The sequence below is a fragment of the Thalassophryne amazonica genome, chromosome 1 (genome assembly GCF_902500255.1).
Source record: "Thalassophryne amazonica chromosome 1, fThaAma1.1, whole genome shotgun sequence".
Lineage (NCBI taxonomy): Eukaryota > Metazoa > Chordata > Actinopteri > Batrachoidiformes > Batrachoididae > Thalassophryne > Thalassophryne amazonica.
Window position 1 is genome coordinate 38,242,347 of NC_047103.1, and position 18,489 is coordinate 38,260,835.

General features: G+C 44.1%; 1 protein-coding gene across 4 annotated transcripts in view; it reads left to right on the top strand.

Moving 5' to 3' along the window:
* The window catches only part of lmbr1 (limb development membrane protein 1), a 142,311-nt gene that overhangs the window by 17,598 nt on the left and 106,224 nt on the right, over positions 1–18,489 (top strand). The window lies entirely within an intron of this gene.

The window sequence follows — 18,489 nt, forward strand, 5'->3', positions numbered from 1 at the left end:
TCAGAAGTTGATGCATTAATGTGCCATAAATATTCCTATTCTATTTGAAATGACACTAAAGGATTATTAACTGAGCAACAGAGGTTAATATATATATATATATATATATATATATATATATATATATATATATATATATATATATATATATATATATATATATATATATATATATATATATATATATATATATATATATATATATATATCGTACAGTGAGGAAAATATTTGAACACCCTGCCATTTTGCAAGTTCTCCCACTTAGAAATCATGGGGGGGTCTGAAATTTTCATCTTAGGTGCATGTCCACTGTGAGAGACATAATCTAAAAATATCCGGAAATCACAATGTATGATTTTTTTTTTATTTATTTATTTATTTTTTTTATAATTTATTTGTATGTTACTGCTGCAAATAAGTATCTATTCCTCTTATTCTGCACTCTTTACCTGTATTAATTGCACCTGTTTGAACTTGTTACCTGTATAAAAGACACCTGTTCACACACTCAATCAATCACACTCCAACCTGTCCACCATAGCCAAGACCAAAGCGCTGTCTAAGGACACCAGGGACAAAACTGTAGACCTGCACAAGGCTGGGATGGACTGCAGGACAACAGGCAAGCAGCTTGGTAAAAGTGGAAGAAACACAAGATGACTGTCAATCTCCCTCGGTCTGGGATTCCATGCAAGATCTCACTTTGTGGGGTAAGGATGATGATTCTGAGAAAGCTCAGAACTACACAGGAGGACCTGGTCAGTGATCTGAAGAGAGCTGGGACCACAGTCAAAAAGATTACATTAGTAACGCATGATGCTGTCATGGTTTAAAATCCTGCAGGGCAGCAAGGTCCCCCTGCTCAAGCCAGCACATGTCCAGGCCCGTTTGAAGTTCACCATTAACCATCTAGATCCAGAGGAGGCATGGAAGAAGGTCATGTGGTCAGATGGGACCAGAATAGAGCTTTTTGGAATCAACTCCACTTACCATGTTTAGAGGATGAAAACAATCCCAAGAAAACCATCCCAACTGTGAAGCATGGGGGTGGAAATATCATACTCTGGGGGTGCTCTTCTGCAAAGGGGACAGGGCGACTGCACCATATTGAAGGGAGGATGGATGGGGTCATGTATTGCGAGATTTTGGCAAACAACCTTCTTTCCTTAGTAAGAGCATTGAAGATGGTGTCGCGGCTCGTCTTTTTGGTCTTCTCAGGATGTCGTCTTTTAGATAACACAAACTAATTGCAAGTGATATGCTAGAAAGAGGACACAACACTTTAGAATAATTCAGCCTTAAGCAAGATAAAATGCACAGAGTTTTTAAGTTTATTTAAGCCTTCGACACAAAGCTTAGACAAACTGAGTCCTCTAGAGAGACTGAATATGACAACCGCGCTCGTCTATTTATTGGAGACCCGCGGGCATCGCTCCTCCTTCGACTTTTTTATTTATTTCATTCCCAAGACATGGTTTTCTATTGGAAGCGTCCTCTAGTGAACCCTAAGCAGGTGTTAGGCCATTATTTCAATGTGACAAATGCTCCCATTAAAATATGAAGGATTTACAACTGATTTTTTTAAAAGACCTTCAGCCACAGGTGCAGCTGGCCTGAGGCCCCCTCCGCACGTGGCCTCAGCCACACGTGCAGCTGGCCTGAGGCCCCCTCCCCACGTGGCCTCAGCCACACGTGCAGCTGGCCTGAGGCCCCCGCACGTGGCCTGCGGGAAAGCACCTAAAAGGCCTTGGAAAGCCCCTGACAGACTAAATGACTAATAGAGCCCTTTTTTTGGGTTGAACACCTGCTAGTTCAACCAGAGGACATACAGTTCGGATCAGGACACTTGATAGTTCATCACAGTTCAAATATGGACCTAAAAATTCTTCTACAGTCCCTCCTCTGAGACTCGAAAGAGTCCCATTACATCAACTATAGTCTTGGGTTGTTTACTGACAAGACATCCTCATTTGTGCATTGCAATAAAAAAGAAAAACACATCACTCGAGTTACTGATAACTCTGGTGCGGATACGAATATCAGTGATACTTCACACGGTAAATATATTGCAGTGCAGGTGAACCTACATACTAAGGCACAAGGTGAGCAATTAGCTGGATTATATCAACACAAGGTGACATTCAAACATTGAGTTTTGGTGTAATTCAAGGCACTTAAAATGGCCACATAAAACAAGTTACATCAACCTCTTAATCATGGCAAAGTAAAGGCTTCACATTGACATCAGTGCAACCAATCATCTTCTGGCATCTATTGACTCACTCAACCAGAGGCTCCAACCCATTATACTTGGTTCTACATATTATTTTGTTAAAGCGTCACACATTTATTATTTAAATGCATCAAATAACCCCTACGTTACCACTATTTAGTCAACCAATCAAGAAACTATTCTAAGGTTAGCGCAGCTATGTCTAGTTAAATGATAAACACAATAAATGGTTTCCCTTCATGTCCGTCCTTAAGTCATTTGCCTTAGTCAATCATATAATGGTTTTCATTATAGGCCATTTCTCAACATTCTCCACTTTGTTTTTCTTCTTTTTCAGCTTGTTTTCTAATGCCCTTTTTGGCCAGACGCCAAATTTAGGCGATGCATGTCTCTTGAGGCATGCTATAATTTAAGAAAAAAGGGGTCCCTATGGTGCATCTTTACTACTAAATCTACAAACACGCCGTGTAAGGGTCCCCTTTTTATAACTTTGCAATGTGATATCTATGTGTATGCATTTAGCTTTATCTGTGTTACGCAGATGATGGTAAGGACAGACATTTACCCAACTTTCGTTACTAACATATATCCTCCTTTGTTTTTAGTTACACTCAGATTTCTGAAACCAGTCCGCAATTCAAACTCAAGAACCAAGATCATAGTCCGTGTTCAGTGCCATTACGTCAGTCCGCGCTTCTCAGCATTTACTCAGCATCTGAAGTTTTGGGAGAAGTTGGGGAACATGGGGAGGTTGGCCTTTCAGGGGTAGTGGGGGAAGGATCAGGAATTCTGGCTTTCAGACAGTCGTGCAGTTCTCTGATGGATCTTTCCAGCTCCTTGTGCTGCTTGGCCAGGTTGTACAGGGCCCCCAGAGAATTCTTGCCCACATTCAGGGTGGTGGTGGCCAGCCCTAGCTGTTCCCTTTCCATATGCTCCATCATGCAGGCTAGCATGTCCATACTAGACTGAAGACCACACAGTTGAGTATGGAGGCCCTCCTGAGCACAAGAGATGTTGGCATTGTCACGGTGTATCCTGAACAGGTATGCAGCTGTCTGACTTAGTTGTGGCATGATTTCCTCAAATAGCTCATGGGGAATGTGATTTGAGAGGGGCAGGAGCTGCTCCAAGGTTTTTGGAACAGACTCTTGTGGAAGACGAAGCTCTCGAACCAAGATTGCCATGTCCTGTGGGGTGACCATGACCAGATTAAGGTTGTGCAGTCCAGGGGACAGGAAGTACAAGGGGGAAGGCATTTCGTGTGTGGGGGGAGTATTGTTGATGTCGCACAGGCAAGTGGGTGGGACACTCTGGGCATTTAGCAGCCTGTACAAAGCTCCCCTCTGTCCTGGTGGGTGAGTTCGGCTAAGGTCTACCCCTGCTGATCCTCCTCCAGAGGTACTGGGCTGATCAGAATATCTCTCCTGCCTTTGGGGTGGAAAGCTGGGGACAGGTCCTAGCAGTGAATTGGGTCTAGGATGCACTCGGGCGGTTGCTGCATATGGCCGACCTTGGCTGCCTCCCCTGGAGGGTATCGTTGCCACTGGCACATGTGACTGTCTCCATGGCTGTTCCTGAGTCCAAAGGGTCTTTCAGGTGATGGTGGAGTCCTCGGGCCGACTCTTGCTGCAGGCAGATTCTGTGAAGCCGTCATCGCCAGGTGCTGGAACGATGAAGATCCTTCTGTTGCCAACTGGTTTAGCTGCTGGATGGAAGGCGGCTGTGGCGACCAATCATGTCTCGACCATCCCTCCTGTATATCCTCTTCTCCAAACAGTTCTGAGAGTCCAATCAGACTTGATAGAGGCAGATCAGGCATAGGTCCCTGATCAGGGGAGTCTGGTCTCTCAGCCATACTCCTGTGTCCTAGTAATATACATATACGTTCATTATTACAGCTCCATGTCATTCTTTCAGATATTGTCTATCCTATCCCTCATTTTTGTGGGTGCATGTGTGTGAATGTAAATGTGCGTGCATGTCTTCTTCCTCGTCTACAATATCACCAAGCACGGTCCATCCCAGTCCTCCCTATCTGGGGTGTACGCCACAATATTAGGGAGCTGGGGCTGTCGGGGAGGATAATTGGTATTTCATCCATTTCCATATATTCTGGTTCTCTGTCTGTTTCGTTTGTGCTTTCTTCTAGGGCTCGGATGGCTAACAGGGGGAGCTGTCCTACTGTGGATGAAATCAATTTATTGACCAGAAATTTTATCAAGGGAATACCACAACATATTACCAGCAAGACCGCCACCCCTGTTAGTGCCAAGATTACACCTATCTGGTATAACCAGTCTTTCCATGATATCCACCCTCTCCTTAGAGTCCCAGACAGTGAAAACAGTGGGCCAATATTCATTCCATTCCCTACAATGTATCCAGAATCGTCAGTTTCGTTTCTCCCTCCTATGGAGTTACTTAACAGTTCCTGTTGCATCTCCTCAAGTGTGATTAAGAGCTCTGTCAAATTTCCGTCTTCCCCTGTACGCATGGGAATAGCTGTGCAACATTCGGTGGCTTTGATCATAATACAAACTCCTTGTTCATCAGCCATCATCATCTCAATAGCTAATCTATTTTGCATTGTCATTAGCGAGGTGGCGTGCAGTTGTTCGGTTAAGGCTCCTACTGCTGCCAATGTCCAGTTCAGGTATCTTTGTTGATTATACCACAAGTAATTAATCCACTGCACCTCAGCTCCCATGTCTATGAAATCCATCATAAGATGTCTGAATGGCCCATCAGGGACCGGAATGTGGGCTAAAGGGGCTGTGAATGATTTCCGGACATTGTACTGTGCACATACCTCACACTCATTCAACAAACGGTCCACTGTTGCTGCCATATATGGTGACCACCAGACAGCTTTTAGTTTGTTCATAATTTGGACTCGCGAACAATGATCGGGTCCGTGGGCCCAAATGATTGCATGTCGTAATAAATTGGTGGGTAACACAAAATGTCCATGACTACTGCGCCACAGCTTGTCCGCTGGCCCCTGACTGCGTGTCTCAATAGCGCCTCGTTTAACCCACATTCGTTTTTCTTCTCCACTGGCCCTACTTTGAGCCACTATCAGTGCGTCAAGTGAAACCAGTGGGGCACAATCTTGGATGGTTAGCAGGGGAAACATATTTTCTCCTTGTGCTCCTTTGCGAGCTGCGTCATCTGCTAGGTTGTTACCTTGAGCTATGATGTTATTATTCTTTTGATGACCTGCACATTTAATGATGACTACCTCAGACGGTAATTGGAGAGCTTGTAACAGTTGGGAAATCGCTTCTCCATGAGTGACAGGGGTGCCATCTGCTCTCAGGAATCCCCTTTGTTTCCAAATGTTTGCATGTACATGACATACGCCATAAGCGTAGGCTGAGTCTGTGTAGATATTAACACGTTGATCTTTAGCTATCTGGCAAGCCATAGTTAAGGCTTTGATTTCTGCCAGTTGGGCTGAACAAGGCTGATCAATTCCTTGGGACTCCAGTAATTCAAAGGTTTCGCCATCCGTGTTTAGTTTAACTATCCCCATACCCGCATGCAATCCCGCAGCATCCCGAAAGCATGAGCCATCCAGGAACAGGGTTAGATCTGCATCTATGGCGTGATTATACAAATGTTCTCTGGCTCTCAAAAATTTCTCTGTCTCTGCCACACAGTTATGTGGAGTACCATCTAACGGTGTGGTCAATTTGGTGGCGGGATTCACCGTGTGACAACGTTGTATTGTTATTTCTGGAGCGGACAACACAACTTCATATCCAGTGCGTCTAGCTTGTGTTAAGACAAAACGTTGACTGGTTAGCAGGGCATGTAACTGATGCGACGTGTACAACGTTACTGCATGTCCCATGATTATGGATGATGCTTTTTGAAATGCAAAAGCAGCTGCTGCTAGACCCTGATAGCATGGTGGCAATCCTGTTTCAATGTTGTCAAGCTTTGTACTATAATAGGCCAATGGTTGTTTTCCTTCATTTGTTTCCTGCATTAGTACAGCACAAGCATATCCAGTTTTTTCAGTAACATACAAATGGAAAGGTTTCCCATAATCTGGGTTACCTAACGCGGGAGCAGATTGCATGTCTGTTTTTAGGGCCTCAAAAGCTCCCGTTGCCTGATCTGTCCAGACGAGGAGAGCTGCATTGCTTGTTTGCCCCACTGCTCTAATCATGGCACGCAAAGGTGCAGTTTTTATAGCATAATCACAAATCCACGGCCGACTGTACCCTGCCATCCCAAGGAATGAAAGCATCTGTCCCACTGTTTGGGGTTTGGGAGCCTTGACTATAGCCTCCACTTGGCTTGGGGCTATACATCGCGTGGTCCCACACAACTGTCTTCCCAAGTATTCTACTTGTTGTTTGCAGAACTGCAATTTGTCCTTACTTACTTTATGACCTCCATCTGCCAATGCATGCAATACAATTAATGAATCTTTTTCACACTGTTCTTGAGTCTCTGATGCAATAAGGAGATCATCCATATATTGCACCAATGTACTGGGTATATCAAGGTGTTGTAAATCTTCAGCCAGGACTTTGTTAAAGATGGCTGGGGACAGGTTCAGTCCCTGAGGTAGCCGTGTATACGTTAGCTGTTGTCCCAGAAATGTGAATGCAAACAAATGTTGAGTCTGGGTGCACAGGCACACTGAAATAGGCTGAACACAGATCGATTACTGTGTACCATTTTGCTTCAGCAGGGATGCTTGATAGTATAGTATGCGGATCAGGTACTATAGGTGCATCCATTTCTATTATTGCATTGATAGGACGCAGATCATGTACCAGCCGATACTCTTTGGTATTGTTTTTAGGGATAGGATAGATAGGAGTATTGCATGGGCTTGCAGTTTTTATTAAAACTCCAGCTGCCATTAGTCCCTTAATTACTGGTTTTATGCCTTCAATAGCCTGAGGTTTTAATGGATACTGCCTTTGGTGAGGCAGTTTTGCTCCCGGTTTTACTTTTATTTTTACTGGTAAGGCTGTTTTTACTAGTCCTACATCCGTTTTGCTTTTGGACCACACCACTGGTGGTATTTGCTCTAACAATTTCTCTTGTTGGGCCGATAACACCATCTGTCCCTCTGGTCTAGGATTGAGCTCCACTTTTTGAGCTATAGCCTCATCATTTACTTTTAAATTAATTCGTATAAACTGCTGGTCTTTTGACAGATGTACTTGTGGACTTTCCATGTTTTGCCATTCTTCAACTTCTGAGGCTGTCTTTACCATTGGACCTAGGTCATGGGATTCATACTTTTCTGAGACTAAAAGGGTCACATGAGGCATGGCATTCGGCACTTGATACCATTGTTGTTCAGCTGAAGTTAGCTTGACAGAAGCTGCGGCCCCTTGGGGGCCTAAATAAATTTCTGTGGTGGTTATGTGAAACAGCCGTTGATTCATCAATGCATCCCAGCAGCATGCATAGTCAGTTTGTTCTTGTTTGGCATCGAACATCAGGGTGACATGTAAAGGTAAACTAGGTGTATATACTGCTTCATAGTGTTGTTCGGCCCAGGGCTTCCATTTTTCCCATTGCAGTTGAAGATTTGAATTTTCTGGTTGTAACTTCAGCCAGTATACCATGGGTTGCACAGGTCGGACCTTGTTTTCCATGTCCATAAGCACCATAATGTTGGCGAGTGCTTCGTCGGGAAAGTGTATTTGCAGTCCTTGATGGGTACACACTATCTGGGTTTGTAGCTTACATAAAATGTCTCTTCCCAGCAAATTCACAGGTGTATTTTGTGAGTATAACAGGGGTGCTTCAATTGTTTTTCCTGCAATCGTTACAGGAAGTGGGCGTGTAAAAGGTATTATTTGAGTTTTCCCAGAGAAGCCGATGGTCTTAATTACAGACCCAGAGAGGGGGAGATGAGCGCCCATTTTCCCTATGCAAGAGTATGTTGCCCCTGTATCCACCATGAAAGGGAAATCTCTGTTTTGTATATTAACAGTGACGGTTGGCTCTTCCTTAGGTATCATTGAAATAGCCAATGCCACCGTTTCCCCCTCTGTCTTCTCTAGGCCCCCCTATTGCCAATAGGCAGAGGGTCCAACCCAAGGCCGGGCCGGACAATTTCTCATTCGATGTCCAGGTTGTCCACAGCTCCAACACTCATTAGAGGGTTGATCCCCTATTGGGGGTGTTGGTCCCATAGGCGGTCCCGCTTGACTGTTCCTGGGAGCTGAGTTTTGGAATCTGTTTCCAAATGAAGGTTGGCGAGATCCTCTTCGCCACCCTCCTCTTTGACCTTGAAAGTTCCGTGACTCTCCTCTCCACCCATGACTGTAGGTGGGTCCATTTCCGGGTGTGCCAGTGCTATGGTAGTGATAGTGATGCTCCACTGGTGCTGAGACTTCTCCTGCAGCAGTGCTCCCTGCTGCTCCTTGGGGGCTCTGTGTGGCTGTTACCACAGGTGCCTGTATGGTGGCAGCAGTGTTTGCCGTAGGGCCTAGGCTTGCCGACTCAGAAGGAACAGGGGTCATCATTGGTGCCTGGGTCTTTGTTTTTTCTTTCTTGACTTTGGTTAGCTCTCCCAACTGCATCTGCACCAATTTTTTCGTCAGGGATTTTGCTGCATCTTCTTCTTTTTGTTTTTCTTTCTTGTAGATTTCAAGATGGTGACAAATATGCTCAGAGTATAAAGCCCAATTCATTTTCGATAGTCCCACGACTCCATCTAGGGCTTTCTGAACCTCATCTGGTAGAGCCTTTTTTACAGTTATTTTAAACAGGATTTCTGTTGCTGGAGAATGGTTCCATGCATTTCCTGTTTCCTCCGCCCATCTCTTCTGGAATCGGTGCAGGAACTTCTTTGGGCACTCTTCAGGTGTCCACTCCTCATCATCCAATTTAGAGGGATCCAAGACCTCAGGGTACTTTCTTCTCAGTCCTTCCCACATGGAGTTTCTATAGCGATTAAAGGGGACTTCATCATGTTGATTTGTGCCCATCATTTGTGTTAGTCCAACCTTTCCTGCTAATTCTTCAGTGTCATGTTTTCCCATGACATGCATTAGCAAGGCTTTTATGTCACCTAAAGACAAGGTTACCCCTGCAGTGCCTTCTTCTAAGGCAGTTATCCATCTCCCAGCTCCTTGGGTGATGTCTGGCAGTCTGTTGGCCAGCCCCACCATGTCTGTCCAGCTCCATGGGGTATACACATGATGACCATTTCTAACCACCAATGGGCATATGAGGTCTTCGTCCTCCTCTTCTTCTGTGCGGACTCCATACTGTCTTCCAGATCGAGTGCGACTGACTGGTTCCAGGCAGTCCATCCAGTCGGTTATATTCTGTTCTAAAGCCGCTATGTCTTTGGCTACACATTGTTGTCTTTGCCTGAGTCGGGCCTCTTTTGCAGTCTCGATGATCTCACCAGAAATTTTTCGGGTGGGTGGCTCTATAATGTGATTCCCTTGATTGGGCGTCGATTGTTGTAATATTCTTCTTTCCTCGGCGTCCCTATGTCTTTGTATTCTTTCCTTCGCTAGCCGAAGTTGCTCAGCTAGTTCTTCATTATCTCTTCTGGCCAGATCCAGTGTGTCACAGAAGCTCTTGTGCCACTCTTCGGAGCCTCTATAGCCTGTGAAGGTCGTGGTGTGCGACCACTTACTTTCGCACTTGGAGACCTTGTATGATCCATTTGACAGACTGAGGACCTGTCTCCTTGTGGCTCTCGAGCTTTTAGTGTCAGTGTGAATTTGCCCTCCACATCCATGCCTTGGTCCTCTTCACGAGTTCCTAATACAAATTGTCCAGCTGTCTTTCCCATATCATGACGTTTATATGGGGGTGGCTCTGCTTCCCAGCTCGGTGCACTGGCTTTAGTCTCTTTGGATCTTTCCTCTGTCATTTTTTCTCTTTTCTGCTGTAGCCTCTGTGCTTCCTGCTTGAACAAGGCCAAAACTTCTTTTTCTTCGGTGCGTTTTTTGTTGTTTTTTACGTTCTTCTGCTGATCTTTAATTTCTTTTTTCTGTATTTCTACCACAACTGCTTCACACATCACCGGATCAAATGATCCCACCAAAGGCCATTGCCTGCCCCCATGTGACCTTTTGTGCCACTTTCTCATACATTGGTTGGCCTTAGTGCGTTTTCCTGGATATTTTCTTAGTACTAAGTCTAGCGGGGTACTTTCCCGACCTTGACCTTGAGAGTTACCCATGTAACCCTGACAAACGCTATGTGAGGTGTTTCTATGGTGTTCTGGTAGTCCCTCAGGGGCTGTCCTGATCCAGACCAATAACTTGCTGGCTGTAACACCTGTTTTGTATTTTAAACCCTTAAAAGGATTAAATTTCCAACTGCTATGCCCGTCTTCTTTTTCTTTAACTAAATATGAAAATTTACCTGTTTCCCACCGAACCTTCCTTGGGACCACAGTCAGAGTCAACCTAGGAAACAGTTCTTCACCTGGATCGGTTGGTAGTGTTACTAAATGATTTAATGGTATGCTAAGTTCTTTATTAGGGTCAGCACAAAGCAGCTCCAGCCACGGGGTTAAACCCTGATGCCACAGACGTCTTATCAGCAGCTCCCAATTAATTAGAGGGAATTGTTCTTTCTTTTGCTTCAGATTGATTACCTTAGTAATCTGCCATAATTTCTGATTGATCTCTTGTTCGTCCTGCCAATGTTCTGCTCCTACCCTGTCAAAATAGGTCCTTTCCAGCCAAAAATGTGTCCTGATTCCCTGGGTTTCGATGTCTCCGTCAGTGAAGTAATGTTCTGGGAGTATTATTTCATCATCACTTAAGTCTCCCATCAATGACTGTCCCAAGCATTGATCAGTCTGTCAGCTTTTTCACTATAATCTAAGCTTTATCTCTTTTGATTTATAACCAACTTTATTTATTTAATCCTCTTACAACCCTAACACCTCCTAATGTCTTTGCTCCCGACTTTCTATTTCCCTTCTAATTTAATTTTTTTTTTTTTTTTTACTTTCTGCTTCTCGTCTTTTTCTGCTATGTTTGTTTATTAGTTTTCTCTCTTTGAAATAATATCTACCTTCTCTGTATTTACATAGCACTCTTCTCCTGTCTTTTCTTCACTGTCTGTTTCACACTTTCCTCTCTGCCTGTCATGCACCTCCCAAGTCCTCCTGTTGGGTCTAAATACCTCCCCCTCGTACTCTTTCACATTAATCTTGTATGTCAGCCAGCCTGCAAGTTCTCACAGCTTTACACAGATTACTCTCCACTCTCCCACACACCAATCTTCAAAAGCTTTATACACAAAAATTATTAAAAACAACTTTCTATATATCTCTATCTAGACTTCTGCCACTTTTCACTCCGCGGCTTTAAACAACCTTTTTATTCACTTAACACCAATGTGTTCTGTTTAAGCATGTATCTCTTCTTCACGTTAGACAGCTTCTCCGGCGCTGTCAGCAACTTCATATATTACTTTTTTACAAGCCCTCTTTGAGCGTGCAATATTTCATTTACTTCTACGCCTTACCGCGCCTCGCGTGCGTATCCTGTGCTTAATATATTATTTTTCACCCGCTCCTTTCTGAGCATACAATATTTCATTTATTTCTACGCCTTACCGCGCCTCGCGTGCGTATCCTGTGCTTAATATATTATTTTCACAAGCTCCTTTCTGAGCATACAATATTTCATTTATTTCTACGCCTTACCGCGCCTCGCGTGCGTATCCTGTGCCTTTCTGCACTTTCTTCTGCCTTTTTTTTTTCACTTACTGAGCTCCTCGTGAGCTTAATGTGCCTTTGCACTGAAAATATTCTCTTTTTCTTTTCTTATAAAAAAACTCATATTACTGTGTACTTAATTACTTATTCTTCTCCCACGCCCCACAAGCGTGTATTTGGTGCCTTACTGCACTATTTTCTGCTTCATTAATTCTCATGTATTCTGCACTAACTCTCTATTTATTTTATTATTTTTTTATAGTTTTTCTCTTTTCTTAAAAAATGACGTCCTTTATTGAGCTCTTTTACTTACTGTCAGCTGTGCTTCTTTGCACTTTTCTCTTTAAATCTCTTTATCACGTACGGTATTTCTACTGCGCCCCCTCAGGCGCTTATCTTGTGCTTTCTCTGCACGTATTCTCTTGTTAAACTCTTTTTTCTCACTTATTTCACTTCAGTCTCTGTTAAACTCTTTAAATAACCTTGTATTACCTTGTATCTGTCAGTATACTCCCCTAAATTAACCCCTACAGCGCATGCTATCAGCCGGCACGTTAGTAACGAATTTCAACACCAATTATTCCCCAAGCATCCAGGTTAGTTCTCCACGCACTCTTTCCGCACCAGAGTTCATGAACATTCCTGAACTTTCACTCACATAGACATTCTTTTTCCCTGGAACACACACACCTTCTGAGCATTTTATCTACAAGGCCTGATAATTTTCAATCTTATCTTTTTTTTAGTCTCTTATCAATTTTCTTAGTCCAGGTTCTTTTGGGTAAGAGGCAATTAAAAATATCACCTGTCAACTTGGGCGGAAATCCAGACTCACTCCTCCAGATCGTGCAGAAGTTATAAAAGGTTTCTGCTTACCTTTTAGTCGTGATCACTGTTATTTACGGTCTGGAGGGATGAGCTGGACTGCCCCAGGCTGCCGGAATGCCCCTGGACCCTCCTGAAGCTGGCTCGCCAAGTTCTGTCGCGGCTCGTCTTTTTGGTCTTCTCAGGATATCGTCTTTTAGATAACACAAACTAATTGCAAGTGATATGCTAGAAAGAGGACACAACACTTTAGAATAATTCAGCCTTAAGCAAGATAAAATGCACAGAGTTTTTAAGTTTATTTAAGCCTTCGACACAAAGCTTAGACAAACTGAGTCCTCTAGAGAGACTGAATATGACAACCGCGCTCGTCTATTTATTGGAGACCCGCGGGCATCGCTCCTCCTTCGACTTTTTTATTTATTTCATTCCCAAGACATGGTTTTCTATTGGAAGCGTCCTCTAGTGAACCCTAAGCAGGTGTTAGGCCATTATTTCAATGTGACAAATGCTCCCATTAAAACATGAAGGATTTACAACTGATTTTTTTAAAAGACCTTCAGCCACAGGTGCAGCTGGCCTGAGGCCCCCTCCGCACGTGGCCTCAGCCACACGTGCAGCTGGCCTGAGGCCCCCGCACGTGGCCTGCGGGAAAGCACCTAAAAGGCCTTGGAAAGCCCCTGACAGACTAAATGACTAATAGAGCCCTTTTTTTGGGTTGAACACCTGCTAGTTCAACCAGAGGACATACAGTTCGGATCAGGACACTTGATAGTTCATCACAGTTCAAATATGGACCTAAAAATTCTTCTACATATTCTACTTGTTGTTTGCAGAACTGCAATTTGTCCTTACTTACTTTATGACCTCCATCTGCCAATGCATGCAATACAATTAATGAATCTTTTTCACACTGTTCTTGAGTCTCTGATGCAATAAGGAGATCATCCATATATTGCACCAATGTACTGGGTATGTCAAGGTGTTGTAAATCTTCAGCCAGGACTTTGTTAAAGATGACTGGGGACAGGTTCAGTCCCTGAGGTAGCCGTGTATACGTTAGCTGTTGTCCCAGAAATGTGAATGCAAACAAATGTTGTGAGTCTGGGTGCACAGGCACACTGAAATAGGCTGAACACAGATCTATTACTGTGTACCATTCTGCTCCAGCAGGAATGCTTGATAGTATAGTATGCGGATCAGGTACTATAGGTGCATCCATTTCTATTATTGCATTGATAGGACGCAGATCATGTACCAGCCGATACTCTTTGGTATTGTTTTTAGGGATAGGATAGATAGGAGTATTGCATGGGCTTGCAGTTTTTATTAAAACTCCAGCTGCCATTAGTCCCTTGATTACTGGTTTTATGCCTTCAATAGCCTGAGGTTTTAATGGATACTGCCTTTGGTGAGGCAGTTTTGCTCCCGGTTTTACTTTTATTTTTACTGGTAAGGCTGTTTTTACTAGTCCTACATCCGTTTTGCTTTTGGACCACACCACTGGTGGTATTTGCTCTAACAATCTCTCTTGTTGGGCCGATAACACCATCTGTCCCTCTGGTCTAGGATTGAGCTCCACTTTTTGAGCTATAGCCTCATCATTTACTTTTAAATTAATTCGTATAAACTGCTGGTCTTTTGACAGATGCACTTGTGGACTTTCCATGTTTTGCCATTCTTCAACTTCTGAGGCTGTCTTTACCATTGGACCTAGGTCATGGGATTCGTACTTTTCTGAGACTAAAAGGGTCACATGAGGTGTGGCATTCGGCACTTGATACCATTGTTGTTCAGCTGAAGTTAGCTTGACAGAAGCTGTGGCCCCTTGGGGGCCTAAATAAATTTCTGTGGTGGTTATGTGAAACAGCCGTTGATTCATCAATGCATCCCAGCAGCATGCATAGTCAGTTTGTTCTTGTTTGGCGTCGAACATCAGGGTGACATGTAAAGGTAAACTAGGTGTACATACTGCTTCATAGTGTTGTTCTGCCCAGGGCTTCCATTTTTCCCATTCCAGTTGAAGATTTGAATTTTCTGGTTGTAACTTCAGCCAGTATACCATGGGTTGCACAGGTCGGACCTTGTTTTCCATGTCCATAAGCACCATAATGTTGGCGAGTGCTTCGTCAGGAAAGTGTATTTGCAGTCCTTGATGGGTACACACTATCTGGGTTTGTAGCTTACATAAAATGTCTCTTCCCAGCAAATTCACAGGTGTATTTTGTGAGTATAACAGGGGTGCTTCAATTGTTTTTCCTGCAATCGTTACAGGAAGTGGGCGTGTAAACGGTATTATTTGAGTCTTCCCAGAGAAGCCGATGGTCTTAATTACAGACCCAGAGAGGGGGAGATGAGCGCCCATTTTCCCTATGCAAGAGTATGTTGCCCCTGTATCCACCATGAAAGGGAAATCTCTGTTTTGTATATTAACAGTGACGGTTGGCTCTTCCTTAGGTATCATCGAAATAGCCAATGCCACCGTTTCCCCCTCTGTCTTCTCTAGGCCTCCCTATTGCCAATAGGCAGAGGGTCCAACCCAAGGTCGGGCCGGACAATTTCTCATTCGATGTCCAGGTTGTCCACAGCTCCAACACTCATTAGAGGGTTGATCCCCTATTGGGGGTGTTGGTCCCGCTTGACTGTTCCTGGGAGCTGAGTTCTGGAATCTGCTTCCAAATGAAGGTTGGCGAGATCCTCTTCGCCACCCTCCTCTTTGACCTTGAAAGTTCCGTGACTCTCCTCTCCACCCATGACTGTAGGTGGGTCCATTTCCGGGTGTGCCAGTGCTATGGTAAATGATAGTGCTGCTCCACTGGTGCTGAGACTTCTCCTGCAGCAGTGCTCCCTGCTGCTCCTTGGGGGCTCTGTGTGGCTGTTACCACAGGTGCCTGTAAGGTGGCAGCAGTGTTTGCCGTAGGGCCTGTGCTTGCCGACTCAGAAGGAACAGGGGTCATCATTGGTGCCTGGGTCTTTGTTTTTTCTTTCTTGACTTTGGTTAGCTCTCCCAACTGCATCTGCACCAATTTTTTCGTCAGGGATTTTGCTGCATCTTCTTCTTTTTGTTTTTCTTTCTTGTAGATTTCAAGATGGTGACAAATATGCTCAGAGTATAAAGCCCAATTCATTTTTGATAGTCCCACAACTCCATCTAGGGCTTTCTGAACCTCATCTGGTAGAGCCTTTTTTACAGTTATTTTAAACAGGATTTCAGTTGCTGGAGAATGGTTCCATGCATTTCCTGTTTCCTCCGCCCATCTCTTCTGGAATCGGTGCAGGAACTTCTTTGGGCACTCTTCAGGTGTCCACTCCTCATCATCCAATTTAGAGGGATCCAAGACCTCAGGGTACTTTCTTCTCAGTCCTTCCCACATGGAGTTTCTATAGCGATTAAAGGGGACTTCATCATGTTGATTTGTGCCCATCATTTGTGTTAGTCCAACCTTTCCTGCTAATTCTTCAGTGTCATGTTTTCCCATGACATGCATTAGCAAGGCTTTTATGTCACCTAAAGACAAGGTTACCCCTGCAGTGCCTTCTTCTAAGGCAGTTATCCATCTCCCAGTTCCTTGGGTGATGTCTGGCAGTCTGTTGGCCAGCCCCACCATGTCTGTCCAGCTCCATGGGGTATACACATGATGACCATTTCTAACCACCAATGGGCATATGAGGTCTTCGTCCTCCTCTTCTTCTGTGAGGACTCCATACTGTCTTCCAGATCGAGTGCGACTGACTGGTTCCAGGCAGTCCATCCAGTCGGTTATATTCTGTTCTAAAGCCGCTATGTCTTTGGCTACACATTGTTGTCTTTGCCTGAGTCGGGCCTCTTTTGCAGTCTCAATGATGATCTCACCAGAAATCTTTCGGGTGGGTGGCTCTATAATGTGATTCCCTTGATTGGGCGTCGATTGTTGTAATATTCTTCTTTCCTCGGCGTCCCTATGTCTTTGTATTCTTTCTTTCGCTAGCCGAAGTTGCTCAGCTAGTTCTTCATTATCTCTTCTGGCCAGATCCAGTGTGTCACAGAAGCTCTTGTGCCACTCTTCGGAGCCTCTATAGCCTGTGAAGGTCCAGTCGGCTGACTTATGGTGGGAGGGGACGGTTTTCAGTGGACCTCGATGTGCAGGTGGAGCCTTCAGGTCTCTCTCTTTATCCTCATCTGCCTCCGTGTCACTGTTATTTGTGGCCCCCCCTGCTGGTCGTGGTGTGCGACCACTTACTTTCGGACTTGGAGACCTTGTATGATCCATTTGACAGACTGAGGACCTGTCTCCTTGTGGCTCTCGAGCTTTTAGTGTCAGTGTGAATTTGCCCTCCACATCCATGCCTTGGTCCTCTTCACGAGTTCCTAATACAAATTGTCCAGCTGTCTTCCCCATATCATGACGTTTATATGGGGGTGGCTCTGCTTCCCAGCTCGGTGCACTGGCTTTAGTCTCTTTGGATCTTTCCTCTGTCATTTTTTCTCTTTTCTGCTGTAGCCTCTGTGCTTCCTGCTTGAACAAGGCCAAAACTTCTTTTTCTTCAGTGCGTTTTTTGTTGTTTTTTACGTTCTTCTGCTGATCTTTAATTTCTTTTTTCTGTATTTCTACCGCAACTGCTTCACACATCACCGGATCAAATGATCCCACCAAAGGCCATTGCCTGCCCCCATGTGACCTTTTGTGCCACTTTCTCATACATTGGTTGGCCTTAGTGCGTTTTCCTGGATATTTTCTTAGTACTAAGTCTAGCGGGGTACTTTCCCGACCTTGACCTTGAGAGTTACCCATGTAACCCTGACAAACGCTATGTGAGGTGTTTCTATGGTGTTCTGGTAGTCCCTCAGGGGCTGTCCTGATCCAGACCAATAACTTGCTGGCTGTAACACCTGTTTTGTATTTTAAACCCTTAAAAGGATTAAATTTCCAACTGCTATGCCCGTCTTCTTTTTCTTTAACTAAATATGAAAATTTACCTGTTTCCCACCGAACCTTCCTTGGGACCACAGTCAGAGTCAACCTAGGAAACAGTTCTTCACCTGGATCGGTTGGTAGTGTTACTAAATGATTTAATGGTATGCTAAGTTCGTTATTAGGGTCAGCACAAAGCAGCTCCAGCCACGGGGTTAAACCCTGATGCCACAGACGTCTTATCAGCAGCTCCCAATTAATTAGAGGGAATTGTTCTTTCTTTTGCTTCAGATTGATTACCTTAGTAATCTGCCATAATTTCTGATTGATCTCTTGTTCGTCCTGCCAATGTTCTGCTCCTACCCTGTCAAAATAGGTCCTTTCCAGCCAAAAATGTGTCCTGATTCCCTGGGTTTCGATGTCTCCGTCAGTCAAGTAATGTTCTGGGAGTATTATTTCATCATCACTTAAGTCTCCCATCAATGACTGTCCCAAGCATTGATCAGTCTGTCAGCTTTTTCACTATAATCTAAGCTTTAACTCTTTTGATTTATAACCAACTTTATTTATTTAATCCTCTTACAACCCTAACACTTCCTAATGTCTTTGCTCTTGACTTTCTTCTATTTTCCTTCTAATTTTTTAACTTTCTGCTTCTTCTTTCTTTTTCTGCTATGTTTGTTTATTAGGTTTCTCTCTTTGAAATAATATCTACCTTTTCTGTATTTACATAGCACTCTTCTCCTGTCTTTTTCTTCACTGTCTCTGTTTCACACTTTACTCTCTGCCTGTCATGCCCCTCCCAAGTCCTCCTGTTGGGTCTAAATACCTCCCCCTCGTACTCTTTCACATTAATCTTG